At 37.5% G+C, this 18,618-nt stretch overlaps 1 non-coding gene across 1 annotated transcript; it reads left to right on the top strand.

Moving 5' to 3' along the window:
• The first annotated feature begins 11,310 nt into the window (after positions 1-11,310).
• LOC120278363 lies at positions 11,311-11,417 on the top strand. The gene has a single exon (XR_005541695.1). It is a non-coding gene; the product is annotated as a small nucleolar RNA R71 (small nucleolar RNA).
• Positions 11,418-18,618: the final 7,201 nt, after the last annotated feature.

Below are 18,618 nucleotides of genomic sequence, written 5' to 3'. Positions count from 1 at the left end.
TATAGGAAAATTTTTTCTCTTTCTAGTAGAACACTATAATTGTTACACAGCTCATTGATCACTTTGGGATGAGCTGCTCTATTTCAATCCTATTTTACCTTATTCTGCCACACTAAAATGGTTCCGTAAAACTCTCAAGGTAGTGCAGAAATACCAACAACAAGAATATTTCCTGTGGTTGTAAAAAATGCATAATTCTACCTTTGATGGTGTTTATTCTCAGGTGCTCATGATGGATCATTTTCCCCTTATTAATCATGTTGTGTCACTTTCTATGCAACATGAGCACTAGATCTTGACACCAATATTCCTTACACCGATGGACTTTATGGTCTTGGTTAGCATATGTTGTTGGTGCTGAGCTGGAGAAGTGATCGAAGCATGATGCTGGGTAGCTAGGTGTTCGGTCCTAGAAGGATAGTGAACATCATTGCTGAAGCATGGATGAAGCATACCCAGTATGGGGTGAAGAATGGAGCGTTTACTGAAGCTCAGGCGTTTGACTGGAGTAAAGAAAGTGTTTTGATTATGTAATATTGTATAGTATCATGTTTAAGTTTATGGGCCAATTAGGAGAAAGTTAGTGGATTATGTTGACCAATGAAAAACAAGTTAAGTAAGTAACTTTTGTGTTTACTTTTCAGTATAAAGGTAGTGGAGAAGACTGAGTGCTGGTTGGCTGTTAATGCAAATCAAGATTTTCTTCTCATTTTGTTCTTGGCTTTGACTAGTTACTCTTCCCTGTTCTCAGCTTCTTTGGTTCTCGTTCTTTCTCTTCAGCAGCTGCAGCTATTGAAGGGATCTCGCCGGTGTTGTGATCCTCAACAGTGTGGTATCAGAGCTCGGTGTTCATGGCGAGCGACACTCCGGTGAGCCTTACATAGCATTATGTACCAGTATTCAAAGGAGAAGAGTATGGAAGATGGAGCTTGAGAATGAAAACTGTTTCTAAGTCTCAGGAGCTCTGGAAATTAGTGAAGAATAGAATGGCGAAAGGAGAGCATGAAGTGAAGGAGAAAGAGAGCAAGAAGAAGGACGCAAAAGCCAGGTGCCTCATCCAGCAGGCAGTAGATGGTTTGGTTCTTGACAGGATAGCAGAGGCAGAGACAGCACATGAAGCTTGGGAAATAATTAAGAAGCAGTACCAAGGCTCTTCAACAATGGTGTCCATGAGGAAGCAAGCACTCTGACAATGATTCGAGACTCTACAAATGGAGGTTGGTGAAAGTGTTCAGAGCTATTGGGCAAGGGTGATCGCAATTATGAACCAAGTGAAAGGGCTCGGGTACAAGCACTTGGAGGTAGAGGTAGTATCCAACATGTTGCGAAGCCTGGTGCCGAAGTTCGACTATGTAACCGTCATGATGGAAGATTCCAAAGACATGTCGAGTCTCACTCTTGATGAACTATGCGGATCACTCCAAGCTCATGAGTTTAGGGTCGATAGATCTACAGGGAAAGCTACTGAGAAGGCATTATTTGTGAAGGGTGATAGCTCGATGTCTCACTCCAAAGAGAAAGGAAGCTCTAGCGCACCAGCTGGGTTAAACTCAGGCCGGGGACGTGGAAGAGGCTTCTTCAGAGGGAAAGGAAAAGGCAAGTGGTCCAGAGGCCAAGTGAGTGACTCTAAAGCTAATATATGAAGGCTGAGTTCCGTGAGAGGAGTAAACTTGCAGAGAAGAGAGCATCATTGGTTGTGGAGGAATGAGACACCAGTAACATCTTCATCGCAAGCAGTGATGCAGTTGTGACCTCGAGCTTAGTCTGGTTGGTGGACTCAGGATGTTCAAATCACATGACGGGCGAGAAGAATTTGTCCACAAGCTTGGATGAGTCACAAAAAGTCACCGTTCATCTCGGTGATGATAGGGAAATTGAGGTACTCAGAGTTGGTACAGTGGCTATCAGTATGAAGAACAGTGAACTTAAGCAGCTTCAAGGAGTGTAGTTGGTCTCCGGATTAGCACACAACTTGCTCAGCGTGGGATAGTTGCTCACCAAAGGATACTCAGTCAAGTTCTACGAAGACAGGTGTATCATCATTGATGATTATACAGGAGAATTGATGTTTAAGATACCTAGGATGAGTAATAATATGTTTTTGGTGAATCTCTCAAATATGGAGAGACTGAATTTAGTTGTAAGCAAGCATCGTGTGTCTGAATTATGGCATCAAAGGTTCGGCCATTTGAATTACAAAATTTTGGAGATACTTGCAAGAAGGAGAGATGTTTTTGGGTTGCCTAAGGTCTACAATGTGTCACAATGTGAAGAATATGCACTGTGTAAGCATGCAAGAGGCCAATTCCCAGTCACAAGATCCAGGAGGAGTTCAAATTGTTTGGAGCTGGTGCATATGGATTTATGTGGACCGATGAGTGTGTCTTCATTGCGAGGTAATAAGTACTTTCTCTTACTCGTTGATGATTATAGTAGGAAGTGTTAGGTCTACTTCCTAACTAGCAAAGGAGAAGCTTTTGATTATTTCAAATGGTTCCATGCAATGGTGGAGAGGGAGACAGGAAGGAAGCTGAAGGTATTGAGGGGCGACCGTGGAGGAGAATTCACCTCTCATGCATTCAATGAGTACTGTGGGGAGTTTGGAATCATAAGGGTGTTCTTGGCTGCGTACACACCTCAACAGAATGGTGTAGTGGAGCGCAAGAACAGGACAGTTGTCGAGATGGCCCGGTGTTTACTCAAAGATGGAGGATTCCCAACTGTCTTCTGGGCTGAGGCAATGGCAACATCAGTGTATGTGATTAACAGGTCCCTAACTCATGCATTAGATGGCAAGACACCATATGAGATGTGGCATAGGGAAATGCCATATGTGAGCCATTTTAGAGTGTTTGGAAGCATTGTGTTTGTATTAACTCCTTCACAGAAGCTTAGTAAGTAGGAAGAGAAGTTTGTTAAGTGTGTTTTAGTAGGATATTGCTCTGAATCCAAGGCATATAGAGTATTTGATCCTATAGCTTCCAAAATCATTGTGAGTAGAGATGTGATATTCCACAAAAATTCAAGATGGAACTGCGAAGCTAGTGCAAGTGGATCAGTGATCACATTGGAGGAGTTGAAATCCAGTGAAGATGATGACAAGAATCATAGTGATGGTAATTCAAGCTCAAGTGATGGCACCCATGACACAAGCTCTTCGGAGGAGATCAGTGATGAATCACCACCAAGGAGAACATGATCTCTAGCTGAGGTATATAATTCTTGTTCCTATGCTCTACATGTTTGTGATCCACAGGTGTACAAAGAGGTCGTGAAGCATAAGTAGTGGAAGGAAGCCATGGATGCTGAGTTGATGGCAATCAAAAACAACAATACCTGGGAGCTAACCGAACTACCTTCCGGGAAGAAGGCCGTGGGCCTGAAATGGGTGTACAAGACTAAACTGGGAGCAGATGGAGAGATCCAAAAGCATAAAGCAAGGGTAGTGGCCAAAGGATATGTGCAAGAATTTGGCTTGGATTATGATGAAGTTTTCTCTCCAGTGGTTCGACTTGAAACTGTGAGAATTGTTCTTGCGATTGCAGCACAAACCTGTCAATTGGTATATCATTTTAATGTGAGATCAGCCTTTCTAAATGGGGAGATCTCTGAAGAGATTTACATAGCTCAACCTGAACGTTATGAGATCAATGGGCAAGAGCATATGGTGTATAGACTGAAGAAAGCTCTGTATAGGCTCAACCAAGCGCCTAGAGCGTGGTATAGTAAGAGTTATGCTCATTTCAGGAACCATAGGTATAAGAGGAATGAAACTGAGCATGCATTGTATAAAAAGGAGGATGGAAAAGGGAATTGCATTCTAATTAGTCTCTATGTGGATGACATGGTGTATACAAGTGGCTCTCAAGCTTTGATCGAGCAATTCAAGATGGAGATGATGAAGACTTTTGACATGTCAGATCTGGATGAAATTAAATATTTTCTTGGATTGGAAATACATCAAAGCAGTGAGGGTGTTTCTATCTCACAGAGGAGATACATTGAAGATCTTGTATCACTGATGAACATGAAATACAGTAGGCATGTAGAGACACCAATGGCAGTTAATGAAAAATTTTCACTTGAAGACAATGAAGAATTAGCAGATGTTACATTGTACAGGAGCCTCATTGGGAAGTTGCTATACATTGTACATACAAGACCTGATATATGATATGTTGTAAACTTTCTTTCAAGGTTTATGAGTAAACCAAAGGTCAAACACCTCAATGCGGCCAAAAGAGTTGTGAAGTATCTCTCAGGGACTGCAAGCTTTGGTTGTTTTATCCTAGTGGTAGAGATAGCTGCTTGGAAGGGTTCACAGACTCTGATTTTGGGAAGGATCGCTGAGTGACAGGAAGAACACTTTAGGCATGGTTTCCCGAATTGGAAGATGATCAGTTAGTTGGTCCTCAAAGAAGCAGGAGGTGGTGGCTCTATCAACAACTGAGGCCGAATATATAGCTGCTATTTCGGCTGCTTGCCAACTTGTGTGGCTGAGAAGGATTCTGAGTGAGTGTGGAATGAAGAGTGAAGGATCATCTGTGCTTTGTTGTGATAACCAGTCGACCATAGCTGTTGCAAAGAACCCAGCTTATCATGGGAGAACCACTCACATAGAAGTGAGGTTTCATTTCATTCAGGGTCTTGTAACTGATGGTTCGATAATTCTGAAACATTGTAACACTGGTGATCAGTTAGCTGATGTGTTCACTAAACCCTTGCCAATTGAGAAGCACTAGAGAATGAGAGCTGAATTAGGAGTGAAGATGCTTCAATCAAGGGGGAGTGTTGGTGCTGAGCTGGAGAAGTGATCAAAGCATTATGCTGAGTAGCTAGGTGTTGGGTCCTAGAAGGATGGTGAACATCATTGTTGAAGCATGGATGAAGCATACCCAATATGGGGTGAAAGATGGAGCGTTTACTGAAGCTCAGGCGTTTGACTGGAGTAAAGAAAGTGTTTTGATTATGTAATATTATATAGTATCATGTTTAAGGTTATGGGCCAATTAGGAGAAAGTGGATTATGTTGGCCAATGAAAAAAAGTTAAGTGAGTAACTTTTGTGTTTACATTTCAGTATAAAGGTAGTGGAGAAGACTGAGTACTGGTTGGCTGTTAATGCAAGTCAAGATTTTCTTCTCATTTTGTTCTTGTCTTTGACTAGTTACTCTTCCCTGTTCTCTGTTTCTCTGGTTCTCATTCTTTCTCTTCAGCAGCTTCAGCTATTGAAGGGATCTCGCCGGTGTTGTGATCCTCAACATAGGTGCCTCTTTTACTGTTCCTTAGAAGCCCAACTCTCATAGGCGATTCGGCATTTATTATTAGAAACATGGGCATCCTATAAAAAAGTACTTGCAAAACAAGGATATATATTCTTTGTTGAAAGTCATGAGCCTGAACCTCATCTCACATTTTTAGGATTACTAACGTGGTTTCATAGGAAACGTTTGGTAAAGAATCTAGTACTACTTTTTAGACAGTATAACCAACACACTAAACTCATTCATTGTCATGCCCCATCCAAGTACCAAACACTTGACAACCACTGTGATGTCTCGAAGAAGGCGATGTGGATATCTACTTAAATTTAATACACCACAAGGTTTATTACTACTTTGCTTGATGGAATTACAAGAAATATTAAAAAAAAATTTAAAAACTAATATAATAAATGGGATGAGTAACACAATTACTAAGCGAAAGGTTAAGAAAACATTACAAATCAATAAATATCATAACAACAAAAAAAGTCTAAAATATAATTTGGAAAATCCCAAACCTACAATTAAATAAATATTATATAGCAATTAGTTAGATCAAGTCCAAAACATACTAAGCTAAGCTCATGTTTAGGATGTAGCAAAATAAAATCATGCCTAGAGTATAGAAAACAAAACACAAGTATAATAAATAGAAATTACGGCCTCCGTGTTAAAAATTAAGTTATTGGGCCTGCTAAAAAACCATCCAGAATTAGTAGGGTAGTAGCTTGGTTTAGGTTTGCCAAGGCTACATTATGCAGATCAAAAATAGAAAGTAAGATCATGCTTGCTTGTCATTAGCATGAAATCACACTCGTGTGGTAATGCATTGTATCTCAATATCCATCGGGGGTACCCTTCCCACTCCCTATTCTTTCTACTCCTACTTAATGGAGATCATAATCCGGATTAGGCAATCTCTTAATAGGTTGGACCATGGAGGCCACTACTGCAGTAGGCAAGGTTCTCTTGTCTCTCTGTAACCAATAAAAAAAATATCTTCGTATTATAGTACAATAAATAATCTTCTTATCATAGAAATAAATACGATTTCATAATAGCAGTAGTATTTTACACCTAAAACATGCGACATACTTGTAGCTATAATGCCATAGAAGGACTTATTTCAGCCTAATTCTTTTAACAAAACATTCCTCGTTAAATATCAAGTTTCAAGAGCATATTTGCAAGTCAAATTGTAATTGTAAAACTTCATAGAACATGTTATAAACCATTGAAAATATAGATACGAGAACTTAAAGAAAGCAAATTCTGAAACACGGTAAACTTTCAATAAGATCATTATCACATAAATAGTGAAACTAATATAAAACAAAAGGAAAAACAAAGTATAGTAAGTTATAAAACTAATATAAAACAAGAGTTCTCTTCCATGAATCTATACATGGAAGTAATGCATATACTATACCTATAACTCCTCTTAGAAGTACATAACATCCAACGTAGCTCTCATGCATTCAATTTGACACTCACATGCTCACAAATATTTTCACTAATCCCTGATAGTCCTGTGGCCAAATATGGATGAATGCACTTAAATTTTCTTAAATCATACTAGCTTGCAAGTAAATTAAGGAATTCTAACAACTAACATTATTCAAGTTTTAAATTTCAAACCAAAACAACTTTACAAATAAACTTGCATGCAAGTATACTCCTTTTCAAGTATTTAAATTATCTTATTATTATCATTCCATAATACCATTAATTCATCCTTAATTCATCCTCCCATTCATCATCACAGTTTAACCTTACAGACTTGACCACTGCCACCAATAACATCATCATCAACATTATCAAAATTACCAATCTTTTAGACCTACAAATATATTAGAACATTTAACACTATAATAAAAATTTTCAATATTTGACTCTTATAGCATCTATATCCTCAATATCCTTAAACACAAAGTTGCATGTAATTCTCTTTAAGTCAACCCAAGGCTTGCACCAATACTTGTATACTACTCATCTTCATACTTGAGCAATTCATAATTCGATAGTTACATTTCAATCATTAACCCTTACAGATTAATCTAAGACTTCCCAAATATTTAATATGACAAGACCATATTTACCACTAATAAAATATTACATACAATCCTAAGACACACCAATTCAAGACTAACTCAAACCAAGCTTCCTTTAACCCATTCCAGAATTTTCAAACATGTATAATCATGCATTTACATGTGTCTCAATTTTATGAACTTATACTAAAGCTATATATATAGTCATTAGCATCAATTCAGATATATATAATTCATGCATTCTCATAAATACTTTTTTAAGAATTAAATCAAACATCTTACGTGCATCATCTAAGTATCCAAATTTAGTATACAATAATTATCACAAGCTACTAACTAATACAGCAATAGTAGTTCCTTAAATTTACTTTCAATTTCATCAAAATTTCCACCAACTTTATCTTAAAATTTCACAAGTAATATATAAAACACTTGCATTCATTATTTAAGGAGCATTTCATCGAACACTTTGCAAGCATCCTTCAAATACCCACAAATTAGTATATAATACTCACATCATCTCTCTCTCTCTCTCTCTCTCTCTCTCTCTCTCTCTCTCTCTCTCTCTCTCTCTCTAATTAACTTAAAACAAGGAAGAATAGAATCATATGTGGGAAAAGTGAGTGAAGAAATTAACATTGCCTCAACTACATCTCCTTTTAGGCATTAAATCACCAACTTATGCAGGGTCTATCCAAATGCACAAATTTGACCTACATAACTAACACAAATTGTTGTTTAGTATAAAAATAATAATTCCATCATAATTTTCCATCAATATCAAAATCCACATCACATTCATATTTGATTTTTAAAGGTCATATGACACACACCTACATTCAAGCATTTCCTTTAATTCCTTGTGCCATTTCTTTGGACACCCAAATTTGGGTATAAAACCCTCATTAATCTCTCTCTAACTAACATAAACCAAAGAAAAACAATAGAAGATCATGGGAAGAGCAAGTAGATGAACCAATATCTTTTTCCTCTTAGTACTACAATAACTTCAATCCAAAAATCATTTCCTAAAAGACAAGGAGATAAAAACAAAATTACATATATTACGCTAATTTCTCCTCACGGCCATCAAAATGAAAGCAAATATAGAATCAATAACAATAAATAACCCTAATCTACTCACCTTTGATCTATCTAGTTCTTCTTCTCTTTCCTTTATTCCTTTATATTCTAATACAACTCTTCATCCTTCAAATCTTTCTCTCCTCAATTTGTTAGCCTTCTATTTTCATCTTCCAACTACTTAAGCCCTAGTTCTGAAAAAGCTAACCTTCTTAACTTTTTAAGGTTAAGTAACCCTCTACAGTAACACTAATATAATACTAGTTATAAAAGCTATAGTAATATACTACTTCATGTATAGTAACAGGCTATAAACTCATGACACTACATCCAATAACCTTCTACTCCAGCATCTTAGGCCAATTGTATCACCTCCCTCATAGCTAAATTTTCTACCTTTTCTAATACAGATTCTTCAAGTAATTTGTCTATTTCATCTTCCACACCTTGTATCATAGACACTTGTGCTACTAATCACAATATCTGTTCTCTTGCTCTTTTAACACATACAAATTCTAATTTTTATTCTTATGTTCGATTCCTTAATGAAAGCATAGCTCCTGTGATACACACTGTATAGTTTTGCTATCTCTTTAGTTATTTCTTCGTGATGGCTCTATGTTCTATAGTTCTCTTACAACCATTTTACTACCAGCATCCATTGGCTATTGTCTAACTTTATCCAAAAAAATCTTGTGTTATGCAAGACTCTATTACTTGGAAGCTAATGGGATAGCTAAAGTTTTGAATGGACTCTACTACCTTACCCATCTATTCTTATAAAATTATGTAGCCGAATATATTCCCCATAAAATTTTTCTATTTATTTTATAACATATACACTGTCTCATATGCCCTTTGGTTAAACTAAAGAAATTACCATTTTCTAATAATACAACCACTCCTTCTTCTATTACTTATTTACTTCATGTGGATGTTTGGGTCCTTTTCTACATCTTTTGGTAACTATCATTATTTTCTTACTTCCATTGATGATTACTCTCATTGCACTTGCACCTATCTCATGAGGGACAAATCTAAACATCTAGACACATACAAATTTTTTTTTTTAAATATAGTTGAAACATAAGTGAATGTCAAAATCAAGTGTTTTCTATCAAATAATGTTTTTAGTCCAACTTGGCATCCTTCTCCAACTATGAAGGTGTGATTCATCAATATAGCTATATGGGTACTCCCTAACAAAAAAATTGGATTAAGTATAAACTGTAGCACTCATGCACTCTCCGCAAGTGTACGGATGGCACACAAGTAATACAGTGGTACCCCGTGAGGGGTAGGGTTGTCGAACCACAAGGACTAAACTCCTAGTACTAGTTGATCTTCCAATGTCTAACCGGATCACTAATTGAGGGTAAAAATGATAACTAGAAATCCTAAAGAAGGGAAAGATGACAGGTAAGGGCTGGAAATGAACTAGGTGAGAAACATAGAGATAGAGCAGTGCCCTAGACTAATCCCCTGGAGAAATATGTATGGACTTGCTTCTAATGCCTACCAGGTACATCCCACGGTTCTTGTGTGTGCTCAAATACAATGCCACATCTATGGTTCTCAAATACACCAAGTTTTTGCTAAGGTAACTGTGGGTTTCATACACATCGAGTTTTGTAATCACACAAGGCAAGCACAACTATGGCAATCCGCACACCAAGTTTTACCTAAGCAACTGTGCAAATCAAACACATCAAGTTATGCAACACATGATTTAACACAAGAAAAAAATAGAATTCCGTAGATATTAAACGCAAGTAAATCAACATATCACATAAACATCCAAGTTCATAGATCCGGGGCACCAGAGAATGGTTAGTCCCTCATAGTTGTATAGATTAATACAATGCTAAGGAAAACAAAATAATAAGAAGCCATGAAAGGCTCCCCTTTTTGCTTCTCAACCACTCTGACGGTGCTCCGATGAAGTCCCACCGGCCAAGCTCGGTTCTACTCAAGATCTGCACCATAGTTTCACTCTAGCCCCAGAAACATGAAGAGGGAGAGCTTGGCAGCCGCCCCCAAGAAGAAGGAAGAAGAATGTCTTGCAAATGCCCTAGAGCTGGGCTTAAAAGTTATTTTTTGGGATGCGCACGATAGTGCTTAGGGGGTGCTTCTCCCCTTGATTATCTCAAGAGAGTCTGGGCGGCTGAATCAAAATTTAGTATGAGCATACCACTGCTTTTCAAAAGAGCACACCCGTGTAAGGAGCACACAAACAGTGCTATTTCTCCAGACTAGTGCTACAGTAAATGTTATAGTAAATGCAGAGTGGTTCCGAAGTGTAGTCTCTACTCCCTAAAAGCGTGTATAGGTTTTGATAAACTTCGTTAATGCTTTTTCCAAGTCTGTCATCCATGTCTCTAGACCTGTAACTCTGTTGTCAAAATTTGGAGCTTGTGATTACTGAAATCCCAGTGGTGCTATAGGTCTGGACTGTCCCTGATTGCTCTAAGAGAAGTTATGGTAATTTCGCCACCTCAGATTGTATGTGTTGCTATAAGGATTACCTTGCCCTCTCACAACATTCCCTACAAAATCCACTTGCTCAACAGGTGTTGTACCACTAATGGAAATAGGACAATCAGCTGAGGTATGTCCACCCCCATCACAGTTCGTTACTGCTGCCACTCTTAGGGAAGTTAAAGTGTCTAACTTTTTGCTCAATGCTTCCACTTGGGCTGCTAAGGATGTGACTGCATCAATCTCATAAAGACCGGCTATCTTCTTCTGGTCACGAGTAATCCACCGATAATTGTTCATAGACATTTCTTCTATGAGTTATCGGGTGGCTTCTGTGGTTTTACTTTCTAAGGTCCCCTTGCTGCAGTGTTTAGTAACTATTTTGTGCTTGGATTCAACCCATTGTAAAAAGTTTGAACAATCATCCACTCGGGGAATCCATATTCTGGACATTTCTGCAGGAGATCCTTTAACCTCTCCCATATCTCAAAGAGAAACTCCAATTCCATTTGTACAAAGGAAGATATCTCATTCCTGAGCTTTGCCGATTTTCTAGGAGGGAAGTACCGAGCAAAAAATGCTTCCACCATCCCTTCCCATGTAGTAATCGACGCTCGAGGTAATGAGTGCAACCAATATTTTGCTCTCCCTTTAAGGAAAATGGGAAGGCCCTTAGCCGTATGGTATCATCTGTAATCCCATTAATCTTGAGCATATCGCACACTTTTAAGAAATTCTCGATGTGGTTATTTGAATCCTCATCGGTCAAACCATTAAACTGTGCTGACTGTTGTACCATCTAAATAAAACCGGGCTTGAGCTCGAAAATCTGAGCTGTAATCAGTGGTCTAACAATACTGGACTACGTGCTAAAAATTATGGATCTTGCATAATCAGAGAGTGTCCTTTGTTGCTCATTATGTTCAGCCATATTTTTTAGATCCTTCAACTTCTGTCTCAGCTTAATGGTTTTGTTCTTGTACAAGTTCATGTGCCAGTCTGTGAATTCTCGTACAGGTTCTTGTACCGGTCTGGATCACCTTCAGCTAATGCCGAAGGGTTACCTCGGGTCATAACCTGAAGCTGAAATCAAAGAAAGAAAAAACATATAAAAACGATGGAAGAATAAGAAAGTGTGAAATAGACTAAATGATGAATAGCTAAAATAGCAAAGTATAAATGTTTATAAAATGCTTATTCCCCGGCAACTGCCCAAAAAACTTGACACACCCTCACGTTTATACCGTAAGTGTACGGGTGTCGAAGTAATAAAGTAACAAAATGTGGGTAGTTGAATCCACAGGGAATAAACTCTAGAAACAAGTATAATTGCTAATTAGCTAAGGAGATGATCAATTGGTGATTGTATCAAAGATGTTAATGAAATAAAATAGCAAGAAAATAAGCTAAAGGTAAAGTGAAGAAAACAATCAATGATAAAGCGAGGTACTTGAACAGTGCTCCCCCTAGGACTATTGTTTCAATTGCAAGACTAATATTATGCTTCCCTAATTAAGTTTTAAAGAGTTGTGGAAATCCAAAAGTACACAGTCCCAAATCTAAGGTTAACTGTGACTAGCTCTCTGCGTATGCCCTGACGGAAAGGAATACTCTCAACACCTCATACTGTGTGGGACTGCTTGGGGTTCTAGGGATTCCAAGTGATAAACCCTATTCCCAAATTTAGATCTAACCTTTTGGTCCAGGCGAAAGACCCCTAATCATAACTAAGCCCTAGTGGAAGGGATCTCTCAACACTTCACTCCATTGTGCCTACACAATTAAGCCCAGTGAAGGAGATCTATTAACACGTCACTCTGTTTGTGATTGCAAAGAACTTATGGAATGTGGTGGTATGATAAATCACATCGGAAAGGGAAAGGGGACGCTTCTCTACCTCTCGACTCACTCTCTCAACCCTCTTCAATCTTGCTAAGTCTAATCCTAATGAAGCTGTCACTCATTCAAAAGGATACCTAGATGGATTCTCAACCCTAGTGCCACTATAAGGAAAAAATCAAACCATAAGCATACAAGATTGAAACTCAATTAAAAACTTAATTAAAAAAAAATTACAAGAGTCAATGAAACAAAATCATCCTAGGGTTTACAAGTTCAAGTACCCACTAGGGATTTAGCTCTCCATGGAGCAATACATGATCAAAGAATAAATCAAAGATGAAAGCAAACTATTTATATAAATAACCCCCTTGTTGTCCGTGATGATGGTCTCCAAGAGCCTCTTCTTCTTCTCCAAGGACTCCTTCATCAAGCCTAAGGCACACCTCGCCGAAACAATGCCGTCGAAAACTTCCCCAATAACCCTCCTTCAAAGGAAATCGATGTCAAACTCGGTAGAAATGCTCCAAAACCTGGCGAAAACCTCCTTCAAACCCTAGCCGCGCTCTCTCCAAAAGATAGAAAAAAGATTTCCAAAATAACTTTCGAGGCGGTATTTATAATGTTGAAATCGGGACTTCACACGCCCCTGTGGATTTTCCACACGGGCATGTGGATTCTCAGGTTTTCTGAATTTCGCATTTTATGAACAGTAATTGCTACAGTACTCGTAGCCATTGTTTGGCTACAGGAACTGCTACAGTGATTCCCAAATTCCTTTTCTTCCCACGAGGCCACATGGTTGGCCACACACCTATGCGGTAGGTCATGTCAAATGACCCTCATTGTTGTCTTAGGTCTTGACACTTGTTGGTCCCCACAAGATCATCCTCAAAATCTATGTTTATGACCTATATTTGCTTCCTTTCTTCTTATACTGTCTCCATAACCCTGAATGCACACATGAACACAAAAATACACGAATGAGTCATAAAACTTGATGAAAGCAATACTCATTATAAGTAAAATATGCTCAATAATATGTATACATAAGAACTTATCAATACATGATATATCCCTTGCATATCCACAAGTGCACCGGTCATACAAGTAGTAAAGTGTACCTAATAGGATCGGGTAGTCGAATCCACAAGGACTGGTATAGCTCTCGATACTTGTTCGTTTTTTAATATCTAGCTGACTCAAAGATTTATTTGAATTAATTAAGCTACTAAAGGAAGAAATAATAGAGAAGGAAGGAGAGACAGGGTTTCTGGTTGAAGAGATAGCAATGGAAAGGATAGTGCCTCGGACTAATCCTCTTGACGAATTCAATAACTAGGTAATGTTTCAAGAGTTTCTTCCTAGACCGTGGTAACCACCTACGGAGCATTTGATAATGTACATCCTCACACAAGGCTCAGAGCAGACTTAACCCCTTCCCTAATGTGTGCCATAGCTAGACGAATTGAACCTATCCTCTAGATAGGAGGAAGGAAATCTAGTGTTAATTAGAAACTTAAATTGCAATTGCACCAATAGGAAACTAGTAACAGAAAATTAATGCTCACGTGACTATTCGCAATCTTCATGCCAAGTTGATAATAAACCATAATAAGGTAATCAACGCAAAGATGAATAAATAATATGAACAAAAAGGAAACCACAAGGAAACTCAAGAATCAATATCACTAAAATCAAAGCATTAACAGTCAAGGTTCATAATTCGGGGTATTAAAAGATGGTTAGCTCCTTATAGTCATACAATCAATCATAGAAAAGCAATAAGAGAGATATAGATTGTCCATCAAACTCCCTTCTTGCTTCACAATCACAATCACAATCACATCGGAGAAGGATTGACAATGGTGGGTGCCGATGATCCTCCTTTTCCATGCTTGTTTCCACTCCAAATCTGGCCTTGAATGGTGCAGACGGCTGCCCTAACCTGTGCCTCCAAAAAGTGAGAAGAAGATTCCCTTGAAATCTAACTTTAGGGCTTAAATAAGCCTTTCCCGATGTAAGCACGCTCGTGCTGATGGGCATCCTAATGCCCGTGTTTGGCTCCATATCCTAAGAATTAATTTTGGCATGATACCAATAAATCACACGGGGGTAAGCACTCCCGTGCTTACTGGCCGTGCTCTAAGGGCAAGCTCGTACAATGAGCAAATTAATTGTGTTGATATTCCCAAGAGATTTCTAGTAAAATGCATGGGGTAAGCACGTTCTTGCTTACAGACCGTGCTCCCTCAACATGATGGTGCTAGGGGCAGTGAAACCGTGCTTCTCAGTTCTGTGCAGACTCTAATAAAATGCACTAGGCTCAGCACACCCATGCTTCCGATCGTGCTTCTAAGCACAGGTGTTCTTCGGACCTGCTTGTCCTGAAACTTGTATTCCAATGCTGTTTTGCATCAAAACTAGTCTCTTTTCATTCTTTTTTGTCCGAACCCCAATTATTTTCAACATTTAGCAAGCATACCTCAAGTAGCATCGGTTTATTATAAAAATATGCTAAAATGACAGGTAATACACACAATAAGGTATATAAATCTATATAAAATGCACTCATCAATACATCCATCTGAAGAAATTCACTTGTGGTTTAGGAAGACTGGTGTTTTTTTTAACATGTTCATTTTTCCAAAATAGGCAATCTCTGGCAATGTGATTAGTTTATTATAACCAAAAGAATACTTAGGGTTCTTCTTAAGCAGTCTTATGAGCAAGTAGTTTGGTGTGTGTAATAGTATGAGCATGTACGTGAGCATGTTTTCCCCTTAGTTTTGAAGGAATTTTCCTTATGAAAGAACTAATGGCCTCTACGGGAGGAATAAGAACTCTTAGTGCAATCATTATGCTTAGTCAAGTAACCTACTCCTTATGAAGATCCACAACTATAAAAAAAAAGTTAGTTTTCCTCCTCAATCATAATGGTGTTTTAAACTCTAATAAGATCAAGAGAATCAATTTTATGTCTAAGATATTAGCAAGTCTAGTCCAAAAAAGTGAAAGGTTACTCAAAATAATGAAAATAATAGAGCTTTCATTGTAAATAGTACCACATTTCTCTATTGTTGATTCTAGTGGCGTTATCATGCCTTCTCTCTCTTTCTCTTGAGCTTACCTTATGTCCCTAGTAGTCTTGTAGTCAAAATATTTATCATAAAGATAATAAAAATAGATACAAGGATCCTATGTATACAATAAAAGTCTATTTCTTCAAGGGTCTTGTTAGTAAGAATTATGGATTGAGATTGATTAATGGTCATAATCAACAATTGGTGAGGTTCATCAAGCCCAAACAATAGGATTTAGTATTGGATGAATTTTTAAGTGTTGAGTATAATCCTAGTATAAAAGTCAAAATTTTAGGTCTTTTCTTCTTTATCTCCTAAATTTGATTTTTCCCTATCAAACTTAAAGGGCCTGCAAATGATATCAAATTGTGCATCATATATGATGTGCAATGTATTTGATAATAAAAGGTGGAGTGATAAGTTGTTGAATGCATATATTTTGCTATTGTTATTTGAAACACTTTACATGTATATCTGATGAATTTGCCTCAATTAGTACTTAAATCGGTATTATTTTGTATTCATGTTGTTATGAGAACCCATGGAGCACAAGGGATCAATTCATGGTGTTTTGGAACATTTTTAGACAAATAATGAATTTCTGAAAAAAAAGACATGTACATATGAGCATGTGAATCATTAAAGATAGGATGAAACATGATCAAGCACACAGCCTACAGCACAGTTTTGTGAATTCACAATACCAAACAAATAGCTGTATGAAGCCTTGAATATTTCATATTCTTAACCTTGATTTTAGTTATAGGAAGGATAAAGCTACGCTTTAGAAGTGAGCCTTTTGTGGGAGATTTTCGATGAGGTTTCAAAGAAGAAATCGAGATTTTAATTGTCGATATTGGGGAGAGTATTGTGTTGAGATTTAATGCTTAAGAGAGTTACCTGGAGAGATCCGTGATGGTGTCATCCATCCCTCTCAAGTGTGATTAAGGAAGGATTCCTTCAAACCAAGAAGAAACCAAAGATAAAGGAACTATACATGTTTTATTTGATTCATTGTTCTTACTTTTTTGTTGATTTTTAGTCCTCTTTCATAACATACTAAATAATTAGCTATCCTAACATTGATGAACTCTAGCATGTATTTGGTATTTTGATATTGGATATCAGCTATAAAATTAAGTTAAATTCTAAATGAGATTTATCTGTGTGTTTTAATGTACCATAGTTTCAAAATAGTAATAGCATTGAATTTATGTTTAATTCATGTATATGTGATTGAGAAATCCTCCACACATCTACTGTAGTTGGAGAGAGTTATAAGTATGCCAAAATATAGGGTACTAAATCCTACAACTCTTCTAAATGAGGGTTTATCCGATTATCGAGATCGGTAGAGTGTTAATGCAATCTTATGAAGTATGGATTAGAAAGAGATTTCAATATATGGCCATATATATATGATTAATAGCTAATCACCTTGAGAAAGAGAAAATCATAGTTCAAGAATTCTTAAAATCTAATTAGCACAATTACCAATCCCATACCTAGTCTTGGGCTTATAGAAATTCTTAGGGATTCCCTTCTAGATACCTCATTCATATGGTTGACTATCTCCACATTCCTTTATTGTTTTCATAGAGTTCTTTCATTTAGTCTTCTTAAATTAGACACCCATCATAATTTGGTCAGGCTAGATAATAAAAGAAGAGCTAGAACTAATACTTTCTGTCCTTATGCAATTGACAACCCCACTGTTTAAACACATTTTATTACTTGATATGACACATGTACTTGCAGATATTGGCACATGGCCGATCAAATTTTTTGGTGATATTGATGAGCATTTGGACATTAGGAGTGCTAGGACTTTGTTATTCTATCAATTTTTCTTTCTTTTGTTTGTTTTCTTTCTTTTATTTGAATTGAACTTTGACTTATTTTCTATCTCTTTTGCAAGGAATTTCTTACCATAACAGATGTGATTAGAGACCTTAAATCTTTGATGGAAGCCCTCGAAAGGAGGATTAACAGTATTACCATTGGACTACTTGATTATAGTCATCTATATGGGAATCCAATTGTGAATTACTCTGAGGAATGTCAAGGATAGTCTCTTGTAAATCCCTAGCAGTATTTTTTTACACAAGGCCAAGGGTCCAATCTAGAGGCCTTGTTGACCAAATTCAACTAGGCATTTTAGCCTTGCTCTGAAGAGCATGGAGAATTGAATTCAGAGAAGGGATTAGCTAGATTTGTTCATCCATCCAAAATCCGATCTCCAGTGAGTGGTAGTATACAGAAGGACCAATTAGACCTTTTTTGTAAAAATGATCAGTATATAATTGTAGTTTTTGGTGAATAAAATTCTCACATTGATTGCTTCCCCGCAAGTGTACGGGATCGCCAAGTAATACCTTGTGCAAGAGCGCAAGGATCGTATTCCACGGGCTAAGGAGCTCTTATTACTCCTCCATCACTTATTATCCAACCTCACCACTTAAACATGATGAACTACTCTAATACATGCAAGAAGGTAAACAAAGACAAGTATAAGAATCACAGAGCAAGACAAGTGATTACAAGAGCAACAATGAGATACAGAGGCCTATGGATGAGGATCCTCTTGAGGGGTCATCATGATATATGGATACATGATAATAGCATATCAAGGGTGATTTAGACCGAGGGATCTCAAGATTAAACCAATCCCAATTTCTCGGCAATTGGACCCTAATCCCATACGAATGTTGATAGAAATCTCTCTCTAACCAACATCCCTATGATTACATTAAGTACAAGGAGATCCCGAAATAAGGACACACTTACCCTAAGTCTATCCTTAAGATTCAGAGGGCTCCCG

This window comes from Dioscorea cayenensis, chromosome 15 (genome assembly GCF_009730915.1).
Source record: "Dioscorea cayenensis subsp. rotundata cultivar TDr96_F1 chromosome 15, TDr96_F1_v2_PseudoChromosome.rev07_lg8_w22 25.fasta, whole genome shotgun sequence".
In the NCBI taxonomy this organism is placed as follows: Eukaryota; Viridiplantae; Streptophyta; class Magnoliopsida; order Dioscoreales; family Dioscoreaceae; genus Dioscorea; species Dioscorea cayenensis.
This window is presented reverse-complemented; position numbering and strand designations above follow the sequence as displayed.